Here is an 18,166-nt window from a genome sequence, read left to right on the forward strand (position 1 = left end):
AAACGTAATCACTCACTTCCCCCAAAGCAATGAAGCACTGAAACATTTCCTAAAAATCCCTAAAACCCAGGTCAGCCCCAGCTATGCCGGAGAGAAAACTGCCAGCCACCTGAACCAGGCCAGGGAGGCCGGGGACACTGCCGGCTCCTTATGCTTTATGCCCAGGATTTAGATCCTGATCCCCGTGTCTGTCCCCTCCAGGGTGGGTGCAAATCAGCCAACTCGGGTCTGCTTTTCCACATCCCATCACTCCAGCCCAGTCCTGCGACCACATAACATTCTGGAGATTTCTACTTCATTTAGTTTCAGATACTCATCCCCAGGGCCGGGAAAGGCATGGGTTCAAACGGAGAACTTTGTTTTCCCAACTTGGTTCAGTACTCTGAAAAAGAGACCGTTTTTCTTAAATAGGGCAAGGCCTCCCGTTGAAGCTCCCACCAACCTGCTCCTAGACTGTTTTGCCTCAAAACTGAGAATTTGTTAAGATACTTGTGCATTTCGGTACATGACCAAACTTTTTCCCTCACTGTGGCGTTTGCGCTTACACTCACTATGGCATGCATGACAAAGCCCACACTTGAAAACACGCAGGCCAAATGTAGTGGGAGGCTGTGCCCACTCCTGGACTCAGAGGCCCAACCACGCCTCAGTGACCCCACACCCCAGGGGGCTCCCTCCACATACCTGACCCCCTCTGCTCGGGCCCCCACATGGCCACCAAAACAGGGGCAGAGGCTACCCTGGGTCCTTGCAAAGCCGACTCTATACTAAGCCCACAGAAGCCTGTGGAAAAACCTTCCAGATGGGGTCTTTGCACAACGTGCAGAAAGGTGGGCAAACCTGGCTGGGCTGCTTTCTCCCTCACCCTCCTCCTGCTTCTAGAAAACTCTCCAGTTTTCCAAAGCCAGGCGGAAGGGGGCCCAAGGTGCCCTGTTTTGTCAGCTTGCCCTTCACACAGTTCAGGTCACCTCACCGCGTGTTCCCAAATGTTTTCCCAAGGCCCGGGCGGCCAAGATAGCCAAAACACAATATAAACAGAAATAAACAAAAAGTTCCGACACCCAGCAAACTCAAGGTTTCCGGGGCTAGTGGACTTTCTTCTTTTGGGGGGGTAGGCTAAGTGCGCAGAGGATTTAGGAAGGGAACCTCAGCGTAAAACTTGAGGACTCGGGGGTCAACATTACGTTGCATAGATCAGGGAACAAAAGACACTCCCACAAAGACGCATCTTTGAAGAAACGGTGGTGGAAGGGAGGGGCAGGGGCTTCCCCCTCCACGGAGGCTAAACCTCCACATCCCGTCCCATCTCCCCAGGAATAACTCCCGAAATCGGGTGATCTTCCCCACTTCCAAGCCCAAGGTAGCCGCTCTGGAAAGCGCACCAGGGCAAGCCCTGGTGGGTTACTGGGCGTGGGCAGCGGGGGAGCGGGAGGCTCTCTCCCCCCTAGCTCCACGTCCGCCCTGGCGGGAATCGGCTCCACCCGGAGAACGCGGACCTGACACCGACTGCACACAGTGACCGACTTAAAAGTTCTGAGCACGTTCCCACTGTTCCTGCGAAACACAGGGATCCCTCGAATCTGCCCACAGAGTCCGCGCCGAGCGCCCCTTGCCACCCCCTCTCCAGTGCGGTCCCGGTACACTCCCGCCTGGGCGCTGAGCTCCTGCCGTGCCGGCCTGGAGCTTGGGAGAAGCCGCCGGTCCTGGGGGCCGAGGACTGGGACTTTGTAGGCCAGTTGAATCGACACCCTCATCTCGCCCGCAAAGACCCAGCCCTCAGCTCCCCCGCGTCACCGAGTTCGGGGTGCGGGCGCGTCCCCGACGGGCTTCCTTGGGCTGGATCCCGCCGCCCGCTTTCCAAGGCGCTCTGCTCGGCCGAGGCTCTGGGTTTCCCCCAAGCGGCGTCCGCCAAAGAAGGCACCCGCCCCGCCCGACCTAGGCCCGCGGGCTCCGAAACCAGCCCCCGAAGGGTTACACGACGTTCGGTGCCGCGGCTTCCAGGCCACCGCGGCGCAGGCCGAGGGACAGTGCAGCGCGTGGGGGAGGTGCGGGGACCCAGCCTCCCCCGGCCTCGCAGCCCCAGCCGACAGCGCTAGAGTTACACGCCGAGAAACTTCGCCACGATCCCACGCCGCGCCCGCGAGGCCCAGCTCCGCGCCGCCTCGGTTACCTGCGCTCAGATCCGCGGGGCGCAGGGCCGGGGCTCGGCCCGAGCCGAGCCGCGGGCGGGGCGCCTCCCACCGCAGGCCGCGCCCTCCCGCACCGCCGAGCCCGCGTCGCCGCCGCCAGAGGTCGGGCAAGTAGCTGCGAGCCGGGCCCTGCGCCCCGACGTCCCGGGTGCCCGGCGCGCGCCAGGCCGGGGGCCGGGGGCCTCGCTCAACCTGCCCGGACCTGGGGGCCGCCACCGCCCCCTCCCCAAGGAGCGCGAGCCCGGCGCTGCGGGGAGAGGAGCGCGGCGGCGAGACCCCTCGAAAGTTGGGGGAGTTCCGCTCGCTCGCGCGGCCCTAGCTAGCTCCACGTGCTGGTGACACATCAGGAAGGCTGCGCGCCCCGCGGCTCCCGGCGGGCGGACGCGGCCAGCGCCCGCCCGCACCGCCTCCCGGAGCCGAGCGGACGGCGCCCCGCCCCGGCCCGCCCTCCGCCCGCCCCCCGGCGGCACCGCCCCCGGCCGCGGCGCCCGCTCCAGGCTGCGGCACCGCGGGAAGACACCCGGGCCATGGAGGGGGGCGGGGAGTGGCCGGGCGCCCCTCTCCCGGCCTGCCCGAGCCGCCCCGGGGGTCGAGGCCGGACGCGAACGGCCCGACTCGACAGTTTCGAGTGCCTTCCTCCCAGTCACGCAGCCCTTCCCGCCCCCGAGCTCCAGTAATTTTCCCTTTTCCTCCTCTGACCGGTCCGAGCTGCTGCCGGCGCGTCCTCCCGCGAAGGCCGGCGCGGAGAGCCCCCTGCCGGCCACTCTGTTCCTAGGCCGTGTCCCCGCCCGGGTGGAGCTCTCCTGCGGCCGGCCTCAACCTCCCCGTTTGGAACCTGGAGCCGGCCAGGCGCTTCTTGCGGCCTTTGGTGGCCAACCAACGAGAAAATAAATGAAAGCGCCAAGCACGGTAACCAACAGCGTGCTTTGTGGAGATGTTAATTTTGTGTTTTCTGCCCGTCCCCCCCCCCTCCGCCAGCCCCAGCCCCAGTTGCCTGCAGACCACCTTTTTTACTGGCTGTGCTTTCTGAAAACCTGAGCTCTTAACAGAGACCGTGGAGAGGAAGGGTGGTGGAGAAAAGCTGAGAGGCCCAGAGAGAGCTTTCCCAAGATTGGAGAGGGGTCAGAAGTCAGTGGAATCCCCTTCGTGGGGACCTGCTGACCCACTCTGGAGACGCCAGGACGTCGAGGAGTAATTGCGTGTCTCATTGAGAGCCGTCTGGGGCATCCATGGGCCTCTGCCAAGATGCCCATCCTCAAGATGGCCAGGATTCCAGGGAACATGGAGAAGGAGTCAGAGGGAGTGCTGGAGAAGCCCAAATCACCACTGAGATTGAGTCCCCCCTGCTTCTCTTCAGATGGAGCCTTGGAGTCTGATTTAAAGAAAATCATGAGACATACCTGTCTGCGGCCTGATATAGATATTGGCCATGTGTCTGTCTTCTCTTTCCTGGCCTCACCAACCCAAAACCTGCCTTAAAACGTCACTGTGGTGGAAGTTGAGTGCTTTACCTGCTCAACTGGCCAGCTCCCCCAACACGGGAGATTCCAGGGCTGGACGGACAGATGTGTGGGAGCAGGTGCTGCCAGGAGGGATGGAGGGCAGATGGCGGCCAGGCCCAGGCAGAGGCGCCCAGTGCTGGGGTAGGGTGAGCCGCTGGCCCCAAGCATCTGTAATCCCCATTTTGTGGGAGCCTAGGATTAGAAGGGAAGAAAGAGGAAGATGCCCTGACATTGCTGGTGATGCTGCTCGTGCTAGAGGGGGCCTGGGGTTCACGCTCTGCTTTTTCTTCCCCTTTTATTGCTCTCTCTAAATCTAACAAACCCCTTGGATCTCGGAGCCTGGAGGAGCCGGTGCCCTGGGGGGATGAAAGGGCACAGATGTAATGGGTTTACCCCAGCGCTGATCCCAGAGAAGCCTGCAGAAGATTAAGATTTGCTCCCTGAGCTTGAAATCTCCCTGCTACCCCCTGACCACATCAAAGCGCATGGCCGTGGGGGGCACCTAATCCCATCAATGGAATCAAAGCTGGACTAGAAAGGAGATTCTGCAGAGCTGGGAGTTGGCGCAGCTCACAAGACCAAGTTAGATGCTGGGCCCTGGCCTCGTCCACTGGGGGTGACATCCCCCAAAAAGATCCCGAGCCAGTCCACAAGCAGACAGGGGCTGTCCTTGAGGGGGCCACGGTGGGAGGGTCAACCCAAGGACTGGGGAAGCTGGGCGGTGGGCCGGGCTGGTCTGCATCTCACAGTTCCTCCAAGCTGTACTTGGAGCAAGGGCTTTCACCGCAACGCACCGGTGGCCCCAAGCCCGGCGCTCGTGTGTGTGAGACGGTTTCAGGTTGAAAAAAAAAAAAATGTGATGTGTATTTTTCAATGTCAGTGTCATGAATATTGTTGTCACAACAAAGCAGAAGATGGTTAAAGTGAACCAGCTCACAGCCAAGTATTCAGTCTAGACTCTTACAAGTGGTATCTGATACGGCCCAAACAGGGACAGCGGCATGCAAGTTAGTAAGTTAGAAAAACATCGCTTCCAGCCATCTTTACAGAAACACTGTCTATAGGCAGCGCCTTTCAAACTTCCAGTCATGCCCCGTGGTAGGAAATATCTATACCTACGTATGTATATAAAATGTCTCATGAAACAATTCTTACGCACTTGAAACAATTTTGTTATCCTTTTCTGTTCCACTTAAAAAAATTCTGCTCGCAAGCTGTTAAAATTTCTTTCACAATCCACTCATGGTTACCTCCTGCAATTTGAAAAATACTGCCTTCGAGAATGTGCCAAGATGAGAGAGCTCTCAGTGAGAAATTTCTAGGTGCCGAGACCCTGTGCTCCTCCTTACGTTCTCACACTGACACTCAGATGGGTATTATTATTGCCCATATTTTGCAGGTGAGATTACTTGTCAGGGTCACTACAGTAAGTACAGGCCTGAGACCAGCCGCTCTCCGCCCAATTCCTGCCTGGTCTGGTGCACTTTCCATCAGCTGCTCTGGGGAAACAGCTCAGAAAAGTCCAGCATCGGAGGCCATTCACACCACCTTTGCTCTTCTCCCAGTGTAGTCAGCCTCTCCAAGTCTGTTCGGTGTTTCTGCCCTTTTTGCCCCCCCCCCCAAACGACTCCTAGGAGTCAGGCTCTTTAGCAAGCCAGCCTCAGAGCCCTTGAGGGGCGTGGGGAGGGGAGGGCGTGATGTGACGTGGACAATCTTAAGGTCCCGGACTCTGACAGACTCCTGCGCACGATCTCTGTGGCTGGGCGGGATTAAACTGCCTTGCGGGCAAAATCCTGTAGAGCTGGAGACACCGCCCTTGTTCTCTCCCTCCTTCCCCATTCTAGATTCTTCCCAAGGTCTTCCTTAGCTGCCCTATTTTAAACCGCAGGCCCCTTCCCCATCACATGTTATCCCCCAACCTAGCTTTTTTCCCTTCCCATAGCCCTTTTCCCTCTAATGTGCCACATATTTTGCTCATTTGAGTATATATTCTGTCTCCCTGCTGATCTTTGCCTCCAACTTCCAGAATGTAAGCTCCACAGGGCTAGGAATTTCTGTCTCTTTCATACATTACTGTGTCCCAGTGCCGGGCACGTTATGCACACTCAGTAAATATTTGCCGAATGCCTTTCAGTCCTGCCTACACTGCCCTGAGAACCCGGCTTTGCTATTATTGGATGGGCTTGACTGCCCCAAACCCTCCCCAGGGGCCCCCTAGGGCCGAGCCACACAGAGTCACTCCACCCAACACTTACTGATTTCCCCAGTTTCCTCTCAAAGGGTGACGACATCCCCCAGGGGCAGGAGGGCCAACATTGACCGAGGCCTCCAATGCCCAAACCAGGCAAGGTATTTACTATCCACCTCATGTTGCAGTACTGATTCTCTGCTGAGAACACGAACACATGAACACTGGCCGGGTCCCCAGCAACACATAAAGCACTGTGACGTGGCAGGACCGGGGGGAAAAACCCCAATTTACTGATACAGAAACTGGGCTAGCAGAGAGGAAATGATTTACCCAAGGTCACTCTGTGCTGCGTTCTTTCTGCTCAGCTTCCTCCTCTGGACCATCCAGCCTATCAGATGCGACGTCCACAGTCCGGACAGCGCTGGCTTCTTTCCGGCTTCCTGCCATCAGTCAGAAAGAGCTCCGACACAAGGCACGGCCTATTTCGTTCAGGTGGCAATCTCCATGCATTTTGTTTTCCAGCCCAGAGGGCTCGGCCAGAGGGGAGAGACCCAGAGCTCAGGAGAAAGACAGGCTGGGCATCAAATCCTTACTGCTGAGAAGCCACCCTGGGGATCACTGGGCCTGTCAACATCTGGGGTCTGTTTCAGTTCCTTGTGCCTGTGCCACCTTCGATCAGTTATTCTCTGCCCCTGGGCCTCTGTGTCATCGCTAACAGAACTGGAGTGGGATTTTTTCTGGGGTTTCTCCCAGCTTGCCTATTCCTTAACTTTTTTCTTTTTTTTTTAATGTTGTTGACTTTCATTCATTCAGCCAACATATAAAGAGCCCCTTTATCTATCTAGGTCACTTGAGAAGACACAACGCTTGCCCACGAACAGCAGCAGAAGGGGAGATTCCCCAGAAAGGAGTCAATTCTTTCCAGGTGTAATAATAGGGCAGCAACGCCAAAGCAGTGCTTCAAGCTGGATTCGGTTTTCCCACGTGACCGGGTAGGGCAGAGGCAGGTGGTCGGACCCTCTGCTTGGGTTATACCTTCTGAACGTGACCCGAGGAGTGAAGCGGAGAGGGTGGGAAGTCAGGTTATGCAAGGAGCCCTACTGGCCCAGAGTCCCAGCCATCCCCCCACCCAGGGCTCTCTGAAAGGCTTTCAAAGCTAAGTGCCTAGACAATGTTAGAGCCCTTGGTCCAGAAGAGCTAGTAGTCGGTCTCCCGGGGATTCCAGCCATTGGCAGGGTGGGTTGGTGTCCTTCTTCTGCCTCTACAGCCTGAGTAGTCCGGTCAAGCCTCTGATTTTGTCCCTATGTGCTTTTCCTATTGATGGGGGTGAATATTAGACAGTGCAGTACCGGCTTGGCTCACAGGCCGGCAAAGAGACAGGCCATCTCCTGGGTACAGGTCAGGTAATAACGGAGATGACGTTTCCAAACGGATTTGTGCTCATTCTGTCGAAGAGCCTAATCTGTCTTATAAAGGTAGAGCTTTCTGGATGACCTCGAACAGATCACTGCCCTCTCTCTACCTGCTTCTGTGGCTATGAAATTAGAGGAGTGGATGTCATTTTCATTCCTAGCAGTCTGTGATTCCACATCGGTAACCTCTGTCTCCAAGAGTGGGGCTGGACAAGTGTTTGCTTATAAATACGGTTTTGTTTCTTAATTTGCAATTTCATTTTATGTGCAAGGTTGGAGGGGCCACAAGGGAAAGAAAAGTACCTACCCCTGCCTGGTTAGCTTCAGCCTAAATCATGGTATGGGAGTGTCAAAGGTGACTAAACGAGGACAGAAATACCCACGATCTTGCAGTGCTCTGGCAAACTCCTATTCATCCTCCAGAGCCCAGCCACAACGGCACCCTTCAGGGAAGACTTCCCCAACTCTCCAAATAGGGACCTCTCTTATGCCGGGCTCCATCTCTGTCCCAGGTGCTAAAAACCAAGATAGGAGTGAGGCACTGGACCAGCCCTCAGGGGCCTTCCAGCCATGGTGCGAGATATACAGAGAGGTCCCAGACAAGCAGCTGAGTCACTTATTACCTGGGAGAATCAGAGGGGTCTCAGAAGAGGTGATACCTGAGTCTCGCCAAAGAGCTGGAACCTGACTCTGATCCAGTGTCTGGATGTCGCTGCTCATTTGCAGGACACACCAAGGACGGAGGGGCGTGTTTAACGGCACCAAAAGTTTGCAGTTAGCAAAGTCCAGACTATGGGAAACCCTTCAAGTCAAACAGGCCAGCTTCCTCCTCTGATACATTTTAAGGAAACGAAAGGGAAGATAATACTAGTGATTGAAAAGAAAAAAGAGCTTAAGAGATACATCAATTTTAAAGATGAACAAAGTTAAACTATAGGGTATAAAGAGGCACAACTAGGTGATAGGTAAAAATGCAAGGAAGTGAATTCTATACAAGCGGGGAGTATGGTGACTTCTGGCTGTGGGGGCTGTGATTGAGTGAGGGCACAAAAATGAGGTTTCTGGGGTGCCTGGCAACATTCTCTGACCTGAGCGGTATTCTTCTTATAATTCATTAAGACATTGACCTGACGTGTGTGGCTTTCGAATCTGTGCTTTATTGTGTAGCAAAAGATGTAAAAATATCTCTCTCTAGGCTAGAATATTGGATTCAAACTGACAGCAGAAGGCAAAATAGATATACTTGCCAAATTCTGCTGTTAAGTTAAATTATATTCACGTACAGGGAGGAAGAGGCCTGACCTAAAGTAGTGTATATTTTTAAAATATCCTGGAGGTTTTAACTGCCCACAAATGGCCGTCTGCCTGCATGCCTCTCAAAGTGGAGAGAGCCAGAGGCCCTGTGTTCTGTTCTAGACCCTGGGGGGAGGATATAGGAGGAGGTCTGAGCAAGGGGAAACTGGCAGGCAATGAAACTGTCTCTGGACTAGTCTCTTCTGTGCTGCTTGTCACAATTAAAGAAGGGGACAGACAGACTAAAGTGTATCAAGAACGGAGGCCTTTGCAGCTCTCGTCCTGCCCATCAGGGGGGACTGACTGTAACTCTCTGGATGGGGGAGCCAGAGTCAGCTAGATCTCCTCATGAGGTCATGATGACCAACCCCACTGGGAAAGGGACTACTATTTTCCACCACGTTGGCAGCCATGAGAAAGATGGGTGGGACAGCCTTGAGGTCCCCTTGCTTCTGCAAGGTCTGGGCTCTGAGGCAGAAACCGTATTTCAGGCCACGAGGTATTTCGGAAACATCTCTTTCAAATTTCCAATTTTGCAACAAAGGAAGTTGAAGTATAGGGTATATCAGTGATTTAATAGAGGTCATGCCATAAACTCAACATAGGTATCTCTTTCTGCCTCGGCCCTCACGCTTTAAGCCAATGACTTACCCGCAGCCCACAGAGGTGGGTGTAGATACCCGTGGGCCTTCAAGGTAACCACAAGACCTCTGCTCCCATGCTCACCCTGGTACTTGGATCGGCCCCTCCTTCACTTCCATCTCCCCTCACCCACCTTAACCTGGGATCCGTACTTGACTCTTGCCTCTGTCCCTTTACCTTTAGGGGCCCATGTTTCTTCCAACATCTGTATGTTGATTTCTTCTGAACCTTGACCCTCTTTTATTGATTTCGGCTTGGTTCATCGCCCGCACCTGCAAGGGTGAAATTCTCCACTCCAGTGACTACAGAAAACCCAATGCCTATCTTGGAGTTTCTTCTCATTACAAATCCAATTTAAGGGATAAGATTCAAGGCAATATCCAGTAATTTGGGACCTTTCCTCTTCCTATTTCTGAATATCTGGGATCTGTCTCAATTTGCATTTACTAACAATTCCATGATAACACTGAGTCCCTAGCTCAGCATTCCTTTCAAAAGCCAAGAGCATTTCTTCCACTTATTGGCATCTTAGGGAAAAGATCACTATATTTCCCTGCTCCCTGAGCCCTGCATCCCATCTTCTGATAACTCTAGACATTACCTCAGAGGCTCTGCTGACATTCAATCCACCTGAACCTCCCCATGGTCAACTGTGTTGTGGGGCCTCTGAAAAGGTAATGTGATTTGGGGTCACATTCATAGAAGTATGGGATGCAGAATGAGGGAGGCGAAGTTCCAGTCATGAAACTATCTCTGGAGTAGTATTTTCAGTGCTGAGGATCACAATTAAAGAAGGGTTCAGACGGACTAGAGTGATTCGGGAATGAGAGGTCTCAACATCACGTCATATTAAATTGGGCTGTTTATCCTAGAGATGACTAGGGGAATGTCATAACCGGCTAGGGGCCAGGTTGAGAGGATCACACGGGCAGGCACCAGACTCAAACGGTCAGTTCACAAGGGCTGGGAAAGGACTAAGCGCCCACCCGTTGAGCGATGTGTTCGCTTCCTAAACAAGAAAGCAGGAGGTAAGCACCGGTGGATACCTCACCTTTCATGGAACACACAGAAGCCAGAAAACACTGCTCCAGAAATTCCAACGTCCTTTCTGGAAAGTTCTCCCACCCTTAAGACACGCAAACCCAGAGACACCGGAGCGCCCCTCCCCCGCTGGCGACATCACTGCCTAGCGTGGGCCCTCCCCTGGGGCCTCGGTGTCCCCACCGCTATCACAGGGATCCCAGAAGCGTCTCGGCCGGCGTCGTGCGGCGGGGCAAGAGGGCTGCGCGGGGCGGGGGCACGAAACGCGGGTCCTGACAGCGAAGCGCGGCGTGGAGGGGACCGAACGCTGCGGCGAGCCACCGCGCTCTGGCCCGGCCTGCGCTCCTGACTGCGCAGCCTGGGGGAGGGGAAGGCCCGAGGACGGCCGAACTGAAGCTGGAAAAGTAAAAAATGCCTCGCAGTTAAGGGACGGCGCACGTGAGGACCACGGAGCCCCACAGCAAAGCCCCAACCTCAAGCCCCAGGCACGGACGGGGTTCGAACCCGCGATCTTCGGTTTACGAGACCGACGCCTTACCACTTGGCCACCGCGCCTGACAGCCGAGCGAGCGGTGGAAGCTCTCAGTGGAGGGTAGGCGGCGCAGGCGCGGGAAGGGCGGCGCCCCGCCTCCGGCCCCGCCCCCGCCCGCCCCTCCAGACCCGCCTTCCGAGACCCCGCTCTGCCCGACGCCCGGGCGGGTTCAGGGCGGGCCCAGGGCCGAGGCTAGGCGCCCGCTTCCTGCCGGAGGCTGGACCCGAACTCGCGGCACGCCGGCCCGGTCCCGCCCTCCTCCCGGGTCCCCGGGAGAACGGGGCAGAGGCCCGCCTGGGATTCGCTAGGGGCGGCTGCGACGGCGGGGCCGGGAGCCCAGACGGAGAAGAACCACGACCGGCGCCTGCCACGACGCGAGCCGAGGCGGAGACCGCGGCCGCGAGCGGGCCAGGGCCGGGCGGCCGCGCGCCGCCGTGTGACCTTGGCCGGGTCTTTTCCGTGCGGTCTGCAGATTACGCGGGCAGCGGCGGAGGTTCGGGCCGAGCCCACCGGGAGCCGAGGGGGCAAGAAGGGCGGTGCAGGCATGGACGGGACTGGCCTTGGAGAAACGTGCAGGGAGCCGGGAGGGAGGAGGGCCAGGCTCCCGGGGCGAGGGGAGAGGACCCTCCCTCGCTGACTCCGCAGGAGCGGCGGCCTGCGCGAGGAAAACCTCCCCGGCCTGTTCACGCTCCGCCCTTGCCCTTCCACCCCTGGCACGGGAGACTCCGCGTAAGTATCTGTTTAGACGAGATGGCCTTGCTCCGGAGGAACCGACGGGGGCGCACCAGGAGATGCCCCCAGGGATATTCGTGGCGACAGTGCTCATGGGAGTGAACGGGAGGCCACCTGGACGGAGGAAGCTGATTGTGCCATGGAACAGTGGGTCACTTATTAAAAGGAATGACCTAGATTCAAAGGAATGATGGTCAGCGTAGGTAGTGCGCAGAAGCACATACGATTTTTAAAAAAGCAGGATATAGGACAATACTAACCATTTATTAAAGGGAAAGACGTACAAAGTAGGTAAGAGTAAAATATAAAGGAGACTGGCTGGGGATAGGGGACAAAAGGAACTTTGTTGGTGATGTTTGGTTTCTGTTCTATGAAAAGCCAAGAAGCTGAAATGGTGGGAATATGGGTGCTTATTATGATACTGTATACTTTTTTGTAGATCTTGCGTTTTGTTTAAATTAAAAGAAAAAAAGGAAATTAGGCCCCTTTGTCCTTGTTTGGCCTGCGGCCACAGCGTCTGTTTGGGAGAGGTGTGTGGGAGAAGAGCCCTTTTCCCAGGGCAGGACGGGGCCAACTGCCAGCTCCGGGGGGGGGGGGGGGGGGACACAAATCAGGCTAATGGCAAGTTTTAAGTTTGGTGTAGTCATTCCCATTGCTCACCCCACCACCGCCATTGCCAAAGTCATTCTTGCTTATTTATAGAACTTTTAAAAAAGTATAGATTGTGGCGATTTGGGGAAACCTAGGAAAGCTGTTTTTGTGTGTGCTAAAAACATAGTTTACCATCTTGACCATTTAAAAATGTAGTGTCTACTCTCTGGACGTCGTTGTGCAACAAATGGAAGTTTCACGGAAACCCTACCCACTCACTGAACTCCCCTTCCCCAGCCTCTGCCCAGCCCCTGGCAACCACCATTCTAGGTACTGTGTTTCAGAGAGAAGCTGCTCCGGGTAGCTCGCCCAGGTGCAGTCCTACAGTATTTGTCTTTTTGTTCCTGGCTTATTTCACTTAGCATAATGCGCTCAAGTTTTACCCATGTTGTCACATGATATGATTTCCTTTTTTTTTTTAAGCTCGATATTTCGTTGTATTTTTTTAATCCGTTCATCCCTCAATGAACATGTAATTTACTTTGACCTCTTTGCTTTTGTGAATTGTGCTGCAGTGGACACGGGTTTGCAAATAGGTCTTCAATTCTTTTGATATGTAACCTAGAAGTGGGATTGCTGGATCCTATGGTAATTCTATTTTTAATTTTTCCAAGGAAACTCCATACTGTTTTCCATAGTTGCTGCACGGTGTTACATTCCCACCAGGAGTGCACGAGGGTTCAAATTTCTTCACATCTGTGCCAGTACTATTTTTTAACACTGGTCATCCTGGTGGGTATGTCGTACGTAGTATCTCATTGTGGTCGGATTTGCATTTTCCTGATCGTGATGTTGAGCATATTTTCATATGCTGGTTGAATATTTGTGTATCTTCTTTGAAGAAATGTCTATTCAAGTCCTTTGCCAATTTTTTTATTCTGGTTATTTTTTTTTAATTGATGGGTTGTAGGAGTTCTTTGTATATCCTAGATATTAACCTCTTATCAGATACATGGTTGACTAATATTTTCTCCCATTCTGTAGGTTGATTTTTCACTCTGTTGATTGTTTCCTTTATGGTGCAGAAGTTTTAAGTTTGGTATAGTCATTCCCATTGGTCCGTTTTTGTTTTCATTGCCTGTGCTTTGATATCATATCCGAGAAGTCATTGCCAGCTCCGATGTCATGAAGCTTTTCCCCTGTTTTTTTTTTCCCCCAAGAGCTAGATCAATTCAGGTCATGTGTTTAGGTCTTTAATCCATTTTGAGTTAATTTTTGTATGTGGCATAAGGAAGCATCCAGCGTTCCCAACACCATTTGTTGAAGAAGCAGGAAAGTGTTTAAAAGCATCAAGAGGAGAATATAAAGGATCCGTAGTCACCACCAGAGAGAAGCACAGGGCCCACATTCTTGTGTGTATAGTACACACCGGAATTTACTTATTCTCAGATGCAGGTTTTTTTCTCACATTTTAACAAATTAGAAATTAGGATGACAACTGATTAGTTGATAGAGTCTTATAATTAATTGGTAGTATTTTTTCCCTTTTTAATGGCACATAAAATAGCTTTTTAAGTGGTGAATTGGATGCAATCAAGTATATAGAACCCAGAAGAGTCAGACTCCTGTTTTCACATTTGTAGATTTCATGGTGTCCTGGTTTTTCTCACTTACCGCTGTAGGAGGAGCGTTTCTCATGTCCTTAGAAGTGGATCACTTTATCAACTCTGGTGCGAGATGTTGATCGTGAGGGAACCTGTGCATGGGGGAGGGGGTAATACAGGAACTCTCACTCACTTTTGCCGTGGATCTAAAACTGCTCTAAAAAGTAAAGTCTGGTTTATAAAAGTACCTTAAAAACAAAAAAACCTAACCCCCTCTCTCACCCCCTACTCTGAGTCACAGCCAACCCTGGGCTGCCCTGGGGTTGCTCCTTGGTGGGGTCACTGTGGGTCTGTCCGGATCCACTTCTTAGCCGGCAGGCCTAGGAGCCTGGTTCTGTCTCCTTCCAGGAGCGAGCATCCGTGAGGACATGGTCTAACTTCTGTTTTCTAAACTTATGTACCATTTTTAAGACTGAGCTCTTGCATTGGCAGAGATGCTGTGAAACTTAACCAAAAGGTTGAGAGCTGGTTCCAGAAACACAGAGCTCCTTAGCGGCAAAGATCAGGTCATCCCCACCTCCATATAGCACAACAGTAAAGGCATCCCGTCATTCATTCCTTTAACAAATCCTCACTGAGCACCTACTATGTGCTAGACCCTGTTCTCGGTGCTGGAGCTATTGCGGGAACTCAGCAGCACAGCCCTCTGCCCTCCTGGAGCTTCTATTCCTAAATAAGCAAACCATATACTCTATCAGACGGGGATAAGTACTAGGGAGAAAAATCAGCAGGGAAGAGGGATAGAATGTTCTGGAGGTGGGAGGGAGGGTTGTAATTTTAGATAGACGGGCATGATAGATTAAATGAAGTCTCCCATGCTTTGCTGCTTTCCCTTTCCAGAGGCAGAGTCTATGCCCCACCCCCTTTGGACATGCGCAGGCCGTCTGGCTTGCCTTGACTTGTAGAACATGGCAAAAGTGATGTTGAGTAAATACCCAAGCCTGGGTCTCAAGAGACCTTGCAGCTTCCTCCTGTGATATCTTAGAGCCCACCGGGGGAAGAAGGCAGTCTAGCTGATGGAGGAGGAGAGGCCATGACAGGTCTCCCCGCTGAAAGCCAGCACCCCTGCTACAACATCAGTGCGGCCATCTTGGACCTTCCAGCCCAGCCGACCCTTCAGCTGAATGCAGCTCCGTGCACACCCAGCAGAGAAACTGCCACCCGAGCCACAGAGTGGTGAAAATGATGACTGGCTCCTGCTGCAAGCCACCACGTTCTGAGGGGGGCTTGTTACCTAGCAGTGACAGTTCATTGATGCAACAGGTTACGTACAAGTAGGGTTGTGGGTTCTCGGTGTGTGGGCTGACGGTTATTTGCATGGAGGAATTACAACTTGTAAGATGCTGGATGAATGTGGGAGGGGCCGTGCCCAGGGTCCCCTCAGTGGGTAGTTAACCTGTTTCCTTAGTTACAAAATGGAAGAGTTCAGAGGCCCGCGTTAATTAAAACTTGAACACCTTCTTCATTATTCACTGCTGAAGTTAGCAGGGGGGTGAGATGCCACTTCATCTTCTTTCTTCACAGCAACCTGACACTTCCCCTGGGTCAGGTTTCCTGCTCCCTTTGCCAGCATGAAAGCTCTAAATTTAAGGCTGCCGTTAATAGAGAAAGTCAACACGACTTGAAACCTTTTTAGAGAGAATAAGGCCACACGTGTAGACATTTAAATTAAGGCTGCTTTTCATACTTAGGGTTAGTGCGGTTGGGTCTTTTCCTCTCTCTCTCTTCACCTTCTCGGGGGTTAGTTCAATTCCCTTTCCCCGACTCCTCCACGTGTTAGTGGAACATTCGCTCAGCAAGAGGTTTCAAGGGGCCTGTGGACTTTAAAGGAGCCAGGAGGGCTCACAGGTGGGTCATGGGCTGAAAACAAAACGCAGGCCCCCTCAGAAGCCCTAAAATGAGGCAGGAGCTGTAGTGAGTACCACTGGCCAGGCAGCTCCGGCCCCTGGGACCCGTTCTTTCCCTGAAGGTGAGCTTGCTGTCAGGGACACCCCGGCTCCTCCGTGGGACTCCTGCACATTAGAGATCTGCTTGGGGGAGGTCAGAGGACTGGCGGACCGAGTCATTCCCCAAGATGCTTGTGTGGATGCCTTTCGGGGAAGATGGATCCTGTGAGAAGGGGCCTGAGAGAGCGCAACCTCCCAAAGACCCGCTGTGTACTCCCCTACCTCAACCCAGGAGGCTGCAGATAAGACCCTTTTCGGGTTCTGGGGGCTGGCCGGGCAGTCCTGTGTCTCTGTGGTTAGATCGGGTGCTGGGATGGCTGGAAGGCCCACCGTGGCTCCCTCCCATGACAAGCACTTAGCCGGAGCTGCTGGGTTGGACCTCTATCCACCATGTGGCTTCTTGGGCTTCCTTATAGCATGGCAGCGGGGGGTGGGGTGGGGAGGCGCCCAAGAGGGTGCATCGGAGAAGAAGGAGACCGAAGTTTCCATGCAGCCTCGCAGGGCTAGCGCTGAGAAGCCCCAGGATACCACTTCTGCCACAAATGATGCATTTTTACACCGATTGATCAAAGTAGTCATAGGGACAGCCCAAAGTTGGGGGGAGGGGAAATCAACTCCACCTCTCAATAGGGGAGAGGCCTGCACGCAGGGAGGAAGTAAATCCATGGTGACTGTCTTTGGAGCCTTGACCACCCCTGTCATTCACTGACTGTGACTCTGAGTATAAACACTGATGGGCGCTCAGCCCTGGGGCTGGATCCTGCCGAGACGCAGAGAGATAGGAGGTGGATATCCTTTGCCTCCACCCCAGCCTCAAAAATCAGACTCATCTTGAGGGGTCTCTGCTGGGACAGATTGGACTCGATGCTCTCCCCATCTCCTTCCAGCTTGACTGCCTCCGGAGTGGACATTCACAACATGCCTCTCCCCTCACTCCGCCGAAACACACTCCCACCCACAACTTTGCAGGCCGGGGTACTGAGGTCTGGCCCAGACTGTGCCAGGGGCCAGCAGATGCCCGCTCTCAGTCCAGGGGTAGCCCGCTGGGCTGGATAAGCTGGGAAAGCCGGGCGCGGGCAGAGGGGCCAGTGGGGCTAGAATGTAGGGATGAGGATCTCACAGGCTCCCCGGGGCTTAGTGCCATCACACAGGCTGGAGAAAGTGTGCTCAGACTTCAGCGCCTTTGCCCTCTGGGTTTGGGCCTTTGAGGGGCTGTAGCATTTTTTTTTTTTTTTTAACCCAGAGACCACACCAGTATCATGGAGCCCAAGTCAGAACCCATTATCAAGGAGCTGGGAGAGAAAGTGAGGGCCACACCAGGGATGGCAGGGGAGTGAGGGGAACTTCCTGCAGCCCCAGCCCAGCCATCTGGTTAGTTCCTGGAAGGACTGGTTTGAAGCCGACTTCCTGGCCCTCGAGGCCATAACCGTGCCCTACGGGGCTTGAGGCATCAGTGACCGTCAGCCCACTGTAAGGTAGGGCCCGGCTAGCCCGGCCGAGCCGCAGGGAGACGGGCATCCTTCCGTATACAAGCTCCCACCTCCGTGCACCTGCTCCCACGGCGCCCTTCACAGCCCCTCTGCTCCGAAGAGCTGGCGCCGGCTCCAGGGCTCCGCACCTATCCTTTCTTCCCGAAGCCCTTCCAGCCTGAAGCGACGCCTCCCTGCTCTGAGCAACCCGCTCCTCGGGCTAGTCGTGGAGTCCCGCTCTGGGAAGACTCTTCCCCTTACCAGCTGCCTGGGTGTAAACCCTGGGTGACTTGTGGCGAGTTAGGTCACCCGTGGTGGCTCAATTTCCTCATCTGTAAAATGGGGCTCACACTACCACCCCCCTCGCGGTGGCGGGGAGGATTCCATGCCCCAGAGCGCACCAATCTCTTGGCACGCTTCCTGGCACACGGTAAGCCCCAAGCGCACGGAAGCCGGCAGGCACTACGTCGCCGTTGCCTCCTGCGGGCCGCGCACTGCCTTAGGCACAGCGACGGGGAGAGATGATGCCAAATCCCGCTTCCCCAGGGCTGGAAAAACAGACGACCGCCGCCGCTGGCTAGCCGGCCCGACCCAACGAGAGCCCGCCTCCTCCTGCAGCGAGCGCCCCCTGCTGGCCGCAGGTCTCCGGGCTGCCGGCAGTGGCTGGCCTTGCACCTGCCGCCGGAGGGCCCCGGGCCGGCGGCGTGAAAGTGAGGAGCAGCGGGACTAGCTTTGCCCACCTTTGCACGTAGCTTAGTCATTTTCTGGAGAGAGGTTGGCTGGAGTAGACCCTCCCGGCCGTGAGGAGCCTGGCTCCCTTGCCCAAACGACCACGGACATCTGGCAATTCCACCTCGTCATCCCACTCAGCAAATAACAACCCAGGTCTTACCTGAGTCCTGGCTGCCTTCATCTCGCTCTTCCTCTCTCAGGCTGCTGCCTAGTCCCGCCGCTATCCTCTG

General features: G+C 54.5%; 1 non-coding gene across 1 annotated transcript; it reads right to left on the reverse strand.

Moving 5' to 3' along the window:
* Positions 1-10,753: 10,753 nt before the first annotated feature.
* On the reverse strand, positions 10,754-10,825 carry TRNAT-CGU (transfer RNA threonine (anticodon CGU)). Its single transcript has one exon. It is a non-coding gene; the product is annotated as a tRNA-Thr (tRNA).
* Positions 10,826-18,166: the final 7,341 nt, after the last annotated feature.

Source organism: Ursus arctos, unplaced genomic scaffold (assembly GCF_023065955.2).
Source record: "Ursus arctos isolate Adak ecotype North America unplaced genomic scaffold, UrsArc2.0 scaffold_24, whole genome shotgun sequence".
Lineage (NCBI taxonomy): Eukaryota > Metazoa > Chordata > Mammalia > Carnivora > Ursidae > Ursus > Ursus arctos.